The following is a 9,356-nucleotide window of genomic DNA, read 5'->3' on the forward strand; positions in this document are numbered from 1 at the left end:
GTGGTGAGAACCAGGGCCAGCTGAGCTCCTGTTTCTCCTTTCTGGAGATTGAAAACCTAGCCTAGCTTTGGAATATTTCTTGAGATTTGTTAATTTAGATAAACCCTTTGAATCTTCATACCCTACCTCATTTCCCTACCTTCCTTTCCTTTACCCAAATATCTGATAGGAGTGAATAAGGAGAATGAATCAGAGAGTAGTTTCAAATCTGTGAGAGTTTAGCTATACCCTTGCAGTACTTTATCTAGAGAGGTTTGGTAGCCATCATCCTAATCCCTTTTGATTTCAAAATCACCTTGAGAACTGAGTCAAGGCAGAACTTTGCTCAAACTCCATTCCTGCTTCCCTTCCCCATCTGAGGTTTCTTTAAGCAACTGTTAGGGCTTCCTTTAATCCTTTTACCTGACAATTTAACCTGAGAAGACAAGAAAACCCTTTTGTGTTTAAACAGACCTTTTAGTTACTTTGTCAGTTAATTAGTAAGAAAGGGAAGAAGAGGAATAGAATCAACATACTCTGGGTTTGAGGGAAGTCAGTGTATCCATCTTGAAGAAGGTGTAACTTCAAAACAAGTCCCTTCCTGTGAAATTAACTAAAGCCTGTTGTTAATTTCAATCAGTCTATTTCCCTTCAGTGTGTCTTTAGTCTAAGTCCTAGTCTGTATGCTGTTGCTGATTGCCTGCTTAGATTAATTCGTCCTCTCCCTGGAAATCTTTGTTACCTCAGTGTTATACTCCCTGACTTCAGCCTCATATTATATCCTGCATCTCACTATTACATCCTACCTGCAACCCATATTACTTACCTAGCAAGTCCCTGACAACATCCCTTCCAAATCACCTATAAAATATCATCTTTCAAAAATTCACCTATAACATCTGGCGAGCACAGTCAAACAAAAACCTACAATCTTCTGAATCAAAAGAAAATGAATCTGGCAAGAATGACTTTCGTGTTAGGTAGTCTTTCCTTACTGGCTTGGTCTTTTATGCAGGGACTATATACATTTTGGCTGATGAAGGTACCAAATTTAATACAACAAATGATTGAAATTTATGATTATTATAAATGGTTTGCCTTTACATTAGCCGAGTGTATATGCTTCATACCCACGGCTGTAGCAATTATTCTGTCTCAATGGCACTTCATGACAATCTCAAAAGCGCTTCTGACTCATCTGTTCAATTATTACAAGGCATCTTCTCCAAAACCTGATAATGAATGCAAGGAACTAGTAGAGAACATCAAACTATTGTTCCAGGTGTTAAAACAAATCCATGAAGGCAAAGAACTCGATAAGCACACGACCTTACAGTTAGAAATAGTGGAATCTAAATTTTGGGAGCAAAAGGAAACCGAGAAAGAGCAACCTATCCAAAATGCAGTGGTCTCTGTACTCCCAGTAGTAGATAGGACTATTGTGCATCCTGGAGAGAGGGTGGTGCATGTTAAAACATACAAGGCATTCACTCCTAGTGATATGGAAGTTTTGAAAAGGCATTTCCCCAAGTTCTACGAAAAACCTTACAAGAGTCTAAAAGAATTAAAACGGGTATTCACTCTTTTTAACCCTAGTTTCAATGATGTTGAATTTCTTTTGGGGGAATTTTACTCTCCCTCAGAAAAGGAAAAATTCCTCAATGAAACTAGGATGAATCCCAATTTAGAGTCATGGCCACAGGTGCATCAGGACCTGGATTTCACTCAACACACTAACATGAGATACTTGTTAAGATGCAGAGCAGATCTTATTGAAGCAATGAGATCATTTGCAAAAAGACCAAATGTCTGGCAGAAATTCAAAAAACTGAGGCAAGGGGAAGAAGAATACCCAAGCAGTATTTTGGATAGAGTTATTGAAGCTGCAGAAACAATTCTAGGACTTAGAGACACACATGCCCAGGATACAATTGATCATATAAGGAGACAATTTGTAAAGGGAACCTCAATCCCAATACAAAATTATTTCAGGCAAAGTTGTCCTCAGTGGGAAGCACTACCACTGGAGGATGTTAGGCAACATGCGGCATATATACATGATTCAAAACAGAAAGAAGCAAGGCTGGCTAGGCAATCTGATAATGATAAAGATGAGATCATAGCAGATTTAAAGCGCCAATTAAAACAGACTAGACAGGAGAAGGAAATAGAGGAGGTAAAGAATTTTGCTCTCCAAACAAGTAGAAATCAATTTAGACAACCTGCCAATAGCACCCCCAAATCAAAATCATCCCCTCATTGCTATTTATGTGGGAGGATTAGACACGTCATTCGTGTTTGTAGATTTAAGCAACAAACAGATTTTTCAAAAAACAATAATCAAAGAGATAACAGAAAGACATTTTATAATTCAAAATGGGCTAAGAATAATGACTCAAAAAGACATGATGAAAATAAACATGAGGGTGCATGCTGCAATCATGCATGTAAAAAGTACAGTCAAACACCTTCATTAGATGACATGGAGAGATATGTACAAATGGGAACAAAACCGAAGAAATCATTATGAATCAAGATTCCTGATTTGAACCCTATCAGTCAATGTAATTTGGGTGTGGCAGAGTCCTATAGAAATGAGGAAAGCAAAATGAGAAATCTGGGCAAAATAGAACAAGTGTCTAAAGTAATCTACACAGAGGATACACATTGGTCTGTGGTAGATAATGAGCAATGGGAAGAGATAATGCAAATGTGCAAAGAAATCTTTGGCATTAATGAGGATGATTATATAAGGGATCAGCTTTCTCACTCCATATCACACACATTGGGTTAGAAGCATGAAGATAAATTAGGCCATTTCATGGACTCCAGGTTAAGAACCCCTTAGATGAGATGATCACCAAATTCTTTCAATTATCACTTGATCTTTTGAGGGTTTGGAGAAGATTGATTTTAAACCCTTACCAAAAGGATCTATTCTTTTGCAACAATGATAATAATTCCTCTCCCAAACCTTCAAGTCGTCAGGTTTCTTGGATGCCAAGTGTGAAGAAATAAGTGATTATTTTGATACATTGGTACCGCAGTCTGCTTAAATAAGAAATAAACTAATGGTTGGACATGGGGCTGCATTTAAATAGCATTATTTTGAGAAGGGGTTTTACCAGATTGCCCAAAAGAGTCCATGATGCACTAGTAAGTTAATAATCCTTAGCAGTAGTCTCATGGTATCTTAGGGTTTCTATCACCACCTATGGGAATGTATCTTTCATTTCCCTTCCTCACAGTTCCAACTAAAATACTGTCTTCTACAGGAAGACTTTCTCAAACTCTCTTAATTCTCCCACCTTCTCTCTGGTGATTACTTGTCATTTATCTGTATATAGCTTATTTGTTCATATCTGTTTGCTTACTGTCTATCCCAATAGACTGTGAACTTCTTAAGGACAGGGATGATTTTTTGCTTCCTTTTTTATCTCCAGCATTTAGTACAGTGCCTAGTATATAGGAGCTTAATGAATCTTTATTGACTGACTGACTGACTGATACACACACCTGAGGAAATCTTTCTAGCTGCTTGCCCTGGGAATAAGGTAGGTTTAGTGGTCCTTGTCCCAGGTGCAAATTATTCCTAATTGTACCTTTGCAAGGCCTCTCTCCTGGTAGCAGACAGTATAATACAAGAGAGTGATGAGGTCCACTTTTAAGATATTTACCCTTTCCTGAGTCATGATGAAGGATGAGAACTTTGAATTCAAAGGCCCTTTGTGCTCCAATGAGAAAATAAGAATCTCTTCAACCTAAAGGCAAATCCAGTTGGCTTTTACTTTCCTAGTCTACCAGTCTCTAAGTAGTGCAAAGCAAATATGGTTCTTCCATACATTGTACACCCACAGGAGCAATGTGTCTACCTTAAGCAAAGGTTTGTCCATAAGCATCCTTCATCTTTTAAAAAATCACAATAAGCATAGATCATTGGCTTGTGGGTCTGGAGCTAGAAGGAACCCTCATGGTCAGCTAGTGTGGCCCTTTCATTTTATAAATGAAGAAAGTAAGATTCTCAACTCATAAGTAGCAGTCCTAGAAGTTGAACCTGATTCTTCTACTTGTAAATCAGGTGCTCTTTCCACTTTAAACAGAAATCCCAAAGCAGCAAGTCCAAGTACATCATCACAAATCCTAGAAAATGTAACATCAACAGTGATGGAATATTTTACTTGCATACAGAAATTTCAAATCTCTAATCTCGGGCAGCTGGGTAGCTCAGTGGAGTGAGAGTCAGGCCTAGAGACAGGAGGTCCTAGGTTCAAACCCGGCCTCAGCCACTTCCCAGCTGTGTGACCCTGGGCAAGTCACTTGACCCCCATTGCCCACCCTTACCACTCTTCCACCTATGAGACAATACACCGAAGTACAAGGGTTTAAAAAAAACAAAACAAAACAAACAAACAAAAAAAACAAATCTCTAATCTCATGTAACCTCATATCAATCTCATGAACTAAATTAAAAGTGGGGCTAGTGGTTCCCACTTTATTATTGCTGTTATTGTTTATGTTTTGCATTTATGGCTATAGTGTTTTATAATTTATTAAATATCATATACACATCCTTTTATTTAATCTCCACAATAGCCCTACTAATAATAGTTAAGAAGCGATTGTACATTCAAGAAAACTGTCATTTAGGGAAGTTTCAGGGGGGAAAACCCCTTTTCTCCAGATCATATGTAAGGTTTATGCAAAAGTCAATTAAAAACAAATTGTCAAATATGTAGAGAATTGAGTCTAATTTATAAGAATGCAAAGCATTCCTCATTTGACAAATAGTCAAAAGATATGAACAGGAAATTCTCAAGTGAAAAAATTAAAACTATCTTTAGTCCTTTGAAAAAAAGGCTCCAAATTACTATTAATTAGAGAAATTCAAATTAAAAGAACTCTGAGGTACCACCTTATTCCTATCAGACTGGATAATATTACTAAAAAGAAAAATGATAAAATGTTGGAGGGCATGTCGGAAAAGTAAGATGCAAATACACCATTGGTGGATCTGTGAACTGAAAGAAACATTCTGGAAAGCAATCTGGAACCATAGTCAAAGGGTTATAAAACTGCATTCCCAGCAATACCACTACTAGGTCTCTACCCTAAAGAAATGTAAAGATGGGGGAAAAGACCTATGTTACAAAGTTATTTATAATAACCATCTTTGTGGTGGTAAAAAACTAGAAACTAAAGGTATGCCCATCAACTGGGAAATGGTTGAACAAGTTGTGGTACATGATTGGAATGGAATGCTATTATGCCATAAAAACTGACAAACAAGATGATCACCAAAAATCTGGAAAGATGCATATGAAGTGATGCAAAGGGAAGTGAGTAGAACTAGTTAAATGTTGTCTACAATGTATCATGATCAACTGTGAATGAATTAAAAATTATAAGCAATGCAAAGATTCAGGATACTTCCAAGGGATCTATGATGAAAAAGATTATCCATTGCTATTGAAGGAATTGATGGAGTCTAAATGAGGATTGAAGCATGACATTCTTCACTTTATTTCCTCCATGAATTTTTCTCAAGTATAAATGATATGTCTTCTTAAACAATTTGATGAACATGGAAATATTATTGTATGATTCACATGTACAACTTATATTACCAGCTACCTTAGGAAAGAGGAAGGCTTAAAGGGAGGAAGAGAACATAGATCACAAATTTCAGAAAATTATTATTAAAAATTGTATCAAAATGTAAAAGAAAACTTTTAAAAATTTTAATGAATTCTCCTGATTCTCATGTCTGTGCTACTTGCATTATTCCACATCTTATTTCTTTGCTTATAGGGAGACTGAGGCAAGGCACAAGTGGGGTTAGCATTTAATGACATCCGTAGATTTTAAATACTTTGGTAAATGATGCCACGTCTAGCAGATTGAAAATGTATTCAGCTGTCACAAAATGGCTTAGAGTCAGAAACTAAATTCACAGGCTTCAGATTTTCCATGTCATATGTCAGACACAAAATGCCATTCTGTGTGTAATGATTCAACATGGAATACTGGAAAGAGTAATGAATCAGAAGTTAGAAAAATCTCATTTTTAGCTCTGATTCTGCAAGTTGATAACTAATCATTTATTTCTGTGAGCCTCAGTTTCCTTGCCTATAAATGATATGCTATGTACTTCATAGGGTTGTTGTGAGATCGAATGAGGTAATATATGCCATGTGCTTTATAAGTAATAATAAAACATTATGCAAGACTGAACTAATGTGAATGTCATTTACAAATGGGTAAGACTGCATTTATTCTTTTAATTTTTTCTTACAAGATTGAAGATTTCATTGGATATTGACTTTGACATACAACACATTTGCTGTCACTCCTAGTTTTGAATAATATACATATTTGATAAACATGTTATCTATATCCTTTCCCTTGTCATTGATGTTATTGTTGTTGTTTTAGTCATTTTTTTCAATCATGTCAAACACTTTATGACCTTAACTGGGGTTTTCTTGGCAAAGATCCTATAGTTGTTTTGCCATTCCTTTCTCGAGTTCATTTTACAGATGAAGCAAACGGGGTTAAGTGACTTGACCGAGGTAACACAATAAGTGTCTGAGGCCATATTTGGACTTTTGCTTGACAAACCCTTAGCAATGATTTACTCTAAATCCCCACACCAAACAAGATTCAGGCATTGATTCTATCCATATATAAGAAAGAAATGAACCTTGTCTACTGTAGGGGAAGAAGACATTAAAGAGTGGAAAGAGCTTTGATACCTAAATAGAAATAGGATTAGAAATCTAAGAGAAGAAATAAGACAAATTCCACTTAAAATAAATATATAAAGTATAAACTATTTGGAAGTCTACATGTCAAGATACACATAGGAATTACATGAACACAGCTATCAAACTACAAAAATATAGACATCTAAATAGCTGGGGAAGTATTAACTGATCATGAATAGGTCAAGGAAATAAAATTAAAATGACAATATTACCTACTTTGCTTATTCAGTAGTGCTCTACTAATCAAACTACCAAAGTATTACATTATAGAGCTAGAAAAAAATAATGATTAAATTGATCTGGAGGAACAAAAGATCAAGAAACTCAAGGGAATTAATGAAAAAAAGTTGGCAAGAAAAATGCCTGGAGTGGAGTCAAGATGGCGGCTTAGAAACAGTGAAAGTTAAGAACTCTGTGAAAACCCTTCCACACTAACAGTACTAGTTACTAACAGTAACAAAGTGCATCTAGGGAGACACAAAACCAAATACAACAACAGGACAGAGCCTGAGGACCCTCCTGCTCTATTCAACTTAAAAGGTACACAAACAAGGGTGAATTCTCAGGTTTAAGGAAAAGAGAGAAGGAAGGTCCCAGGACCCTTTTCCAACTACTGTGCTGTGTCTCTGGTGGTTGCTGGAATCTTGGGGCAAAGGCTCCAGCCAGGAGGGAGTGCCTTGCCACCCCAGCTAAGTGAGGTTCAGGGCTCAAACCACAGCTGGCAGGGAAGCAGCTGGAGGAGTGGGGCAGAGAGGTGGGTAGCCTTGTTTCAGCTGGTTTCAGCTACCAGTTCTCCATCTTGGGTCTCTGCCCCTGGAGGTTTTGGCCTCAGGGCACATCCAGTTCTCCATATCATGTTGGCCTGGCTTAATCTTGTTTATCAATAGTGCAGATAAGAAGCCTTAAGAGGGCAGTGAAGTTCAATCTCCAACACCCCTCCCCCACCTACCATGCTAAGACTCTGGATAAGAATCTGGCTGACTAGGATTCAGGGAAAAGACTACAATTCTGATCCAAGTACCTTGGGACCACCATTGGAAGCTCAGGAGTCTGACCAGAAGGCTGGCAGGGAGGTGGCTGGCAGAAAGGAAGAGAAGAGGACTGAGGGTAACTACCTTCAACATCTGCACCTTCACATTCACCTTCAGCTTCTGCCAGCAGTTGGGGAAGATCTGATCTCAGGGCTTATTAATACACTAGGTCAGCTCCATCAACCTAATCCTGTTAATTGGCAGAGCAGAGAAGAAGATGCTTCAGAACTGAATAGCCCAAACCCACAGACCCAACAAATAATCAGAGGAGCAAGATTATAGCCAATGATGGGGGAAAGAAGGGAAAAAATATGAGTAAACAAAAGAAAAAGAAAAAAAGATATTACAATTGACAGGTTCTATAAAGGCAATGAACAAAGAGCAAATGGAACAGAGGAGGACCAAGGAACACCAAGAAAAACCTCAGGAACTCCAGCAAATTAAACACAGGCTTTGGAAGAACTGAAAACATGTTTCAAAAAACAATTAAGAGAGGCTTAATTGAAGACAATTGGGGAAAGAACTTAAAAAAGCAAAATCAGGCATATGGAAAGAGACATATGAACTAAAACAAGAAAATAGTATCTTGAAAGCCAGAAATGATCAGCTTGAAAACAAGGCAAAGAAAGTTAAAGATGACCTACAAGGAAAAACAGACCAAAAGGAAAAGGATGACCTAAAAGCCAGAGATGAAATTCATTCTTTAAAAATTAGAATCCAACAGCTAGAAACAAATGACTTCACAAGGCAACCAGAGTCTATAAAACAAAATCAAAAGAATGAAAAAATTGAGAAAAATATGAAACACCTCACTGATAAGACAACAGACCTGGAAAATAGATTCAGAAAAGACAATTTAAGAATTATTGGACTACCAGAAAATCATGACAAAAGGAAAAGTCTGGACATCCTTCTACAGGAAATTATCCTAGAAAACTTCCCTGACATTCTTGAACAAGAGGGTAAAGTGGAGATTGAAAGAATCTACAGATCAATTCCTGCATTAAATCCCCAATTGACAATGCCCAGGAATGTTATAACCACGTTCAAGAACTACTAAACCAAGGAAAAGATACTACAAACTGCTAATAAGAAACCATTCAGATGTCATAGAGCCACAGTTATGATAATACAGGACTGGGTGCATCCACACAGAAGGATCAGAAGGCATAGAATGTGATATTCTACGAAGCAAGAGAACTGGGTCTACAACCAAGAATCAACTACCTGGCAAAATTGACTATATTCTTGCAGGGGAAAGTATGGTCATTTAATAAATTAGAAGACTTCCAAGCATTTCTAAAGAAAAGACCTGACTTAAACAGAAAATTTGATGCCCAAATACAGAACTCAAGAGAACTACCAAAAGGTAATTAACAAAGGGGGAAAAAAATTTTAAGGGACCCAATAAGTTCAAATGATCTGTATTCCTATAAGAAAAGATGATATTTATTAGTAACTCTTAAAAATTGGTATTAACATCAGGTTAACCAGAAGAAGTATACTTAGAGGGAACAGTGACAAACTGTATAGGATGATATATTAAAATATATATTTAAAATTAGGGGTAAAAATGAGGATA

The sequence above is a fragment of the Gracilinanus agilis genome, chromosome 3 (genome assembly GCF_016433145.1).
Source record: "Gracilinanus agilis isolate LMUSP501 chromosome 3, AgileGrace, whole genome shotgun sequence".
Lineage (NCBI taxonomy): Eukaryota > Metazoa > Chordata > Mammalia > Didelphimorphia > Didelphidae > Gracilinanus > Gracilinanus agilis.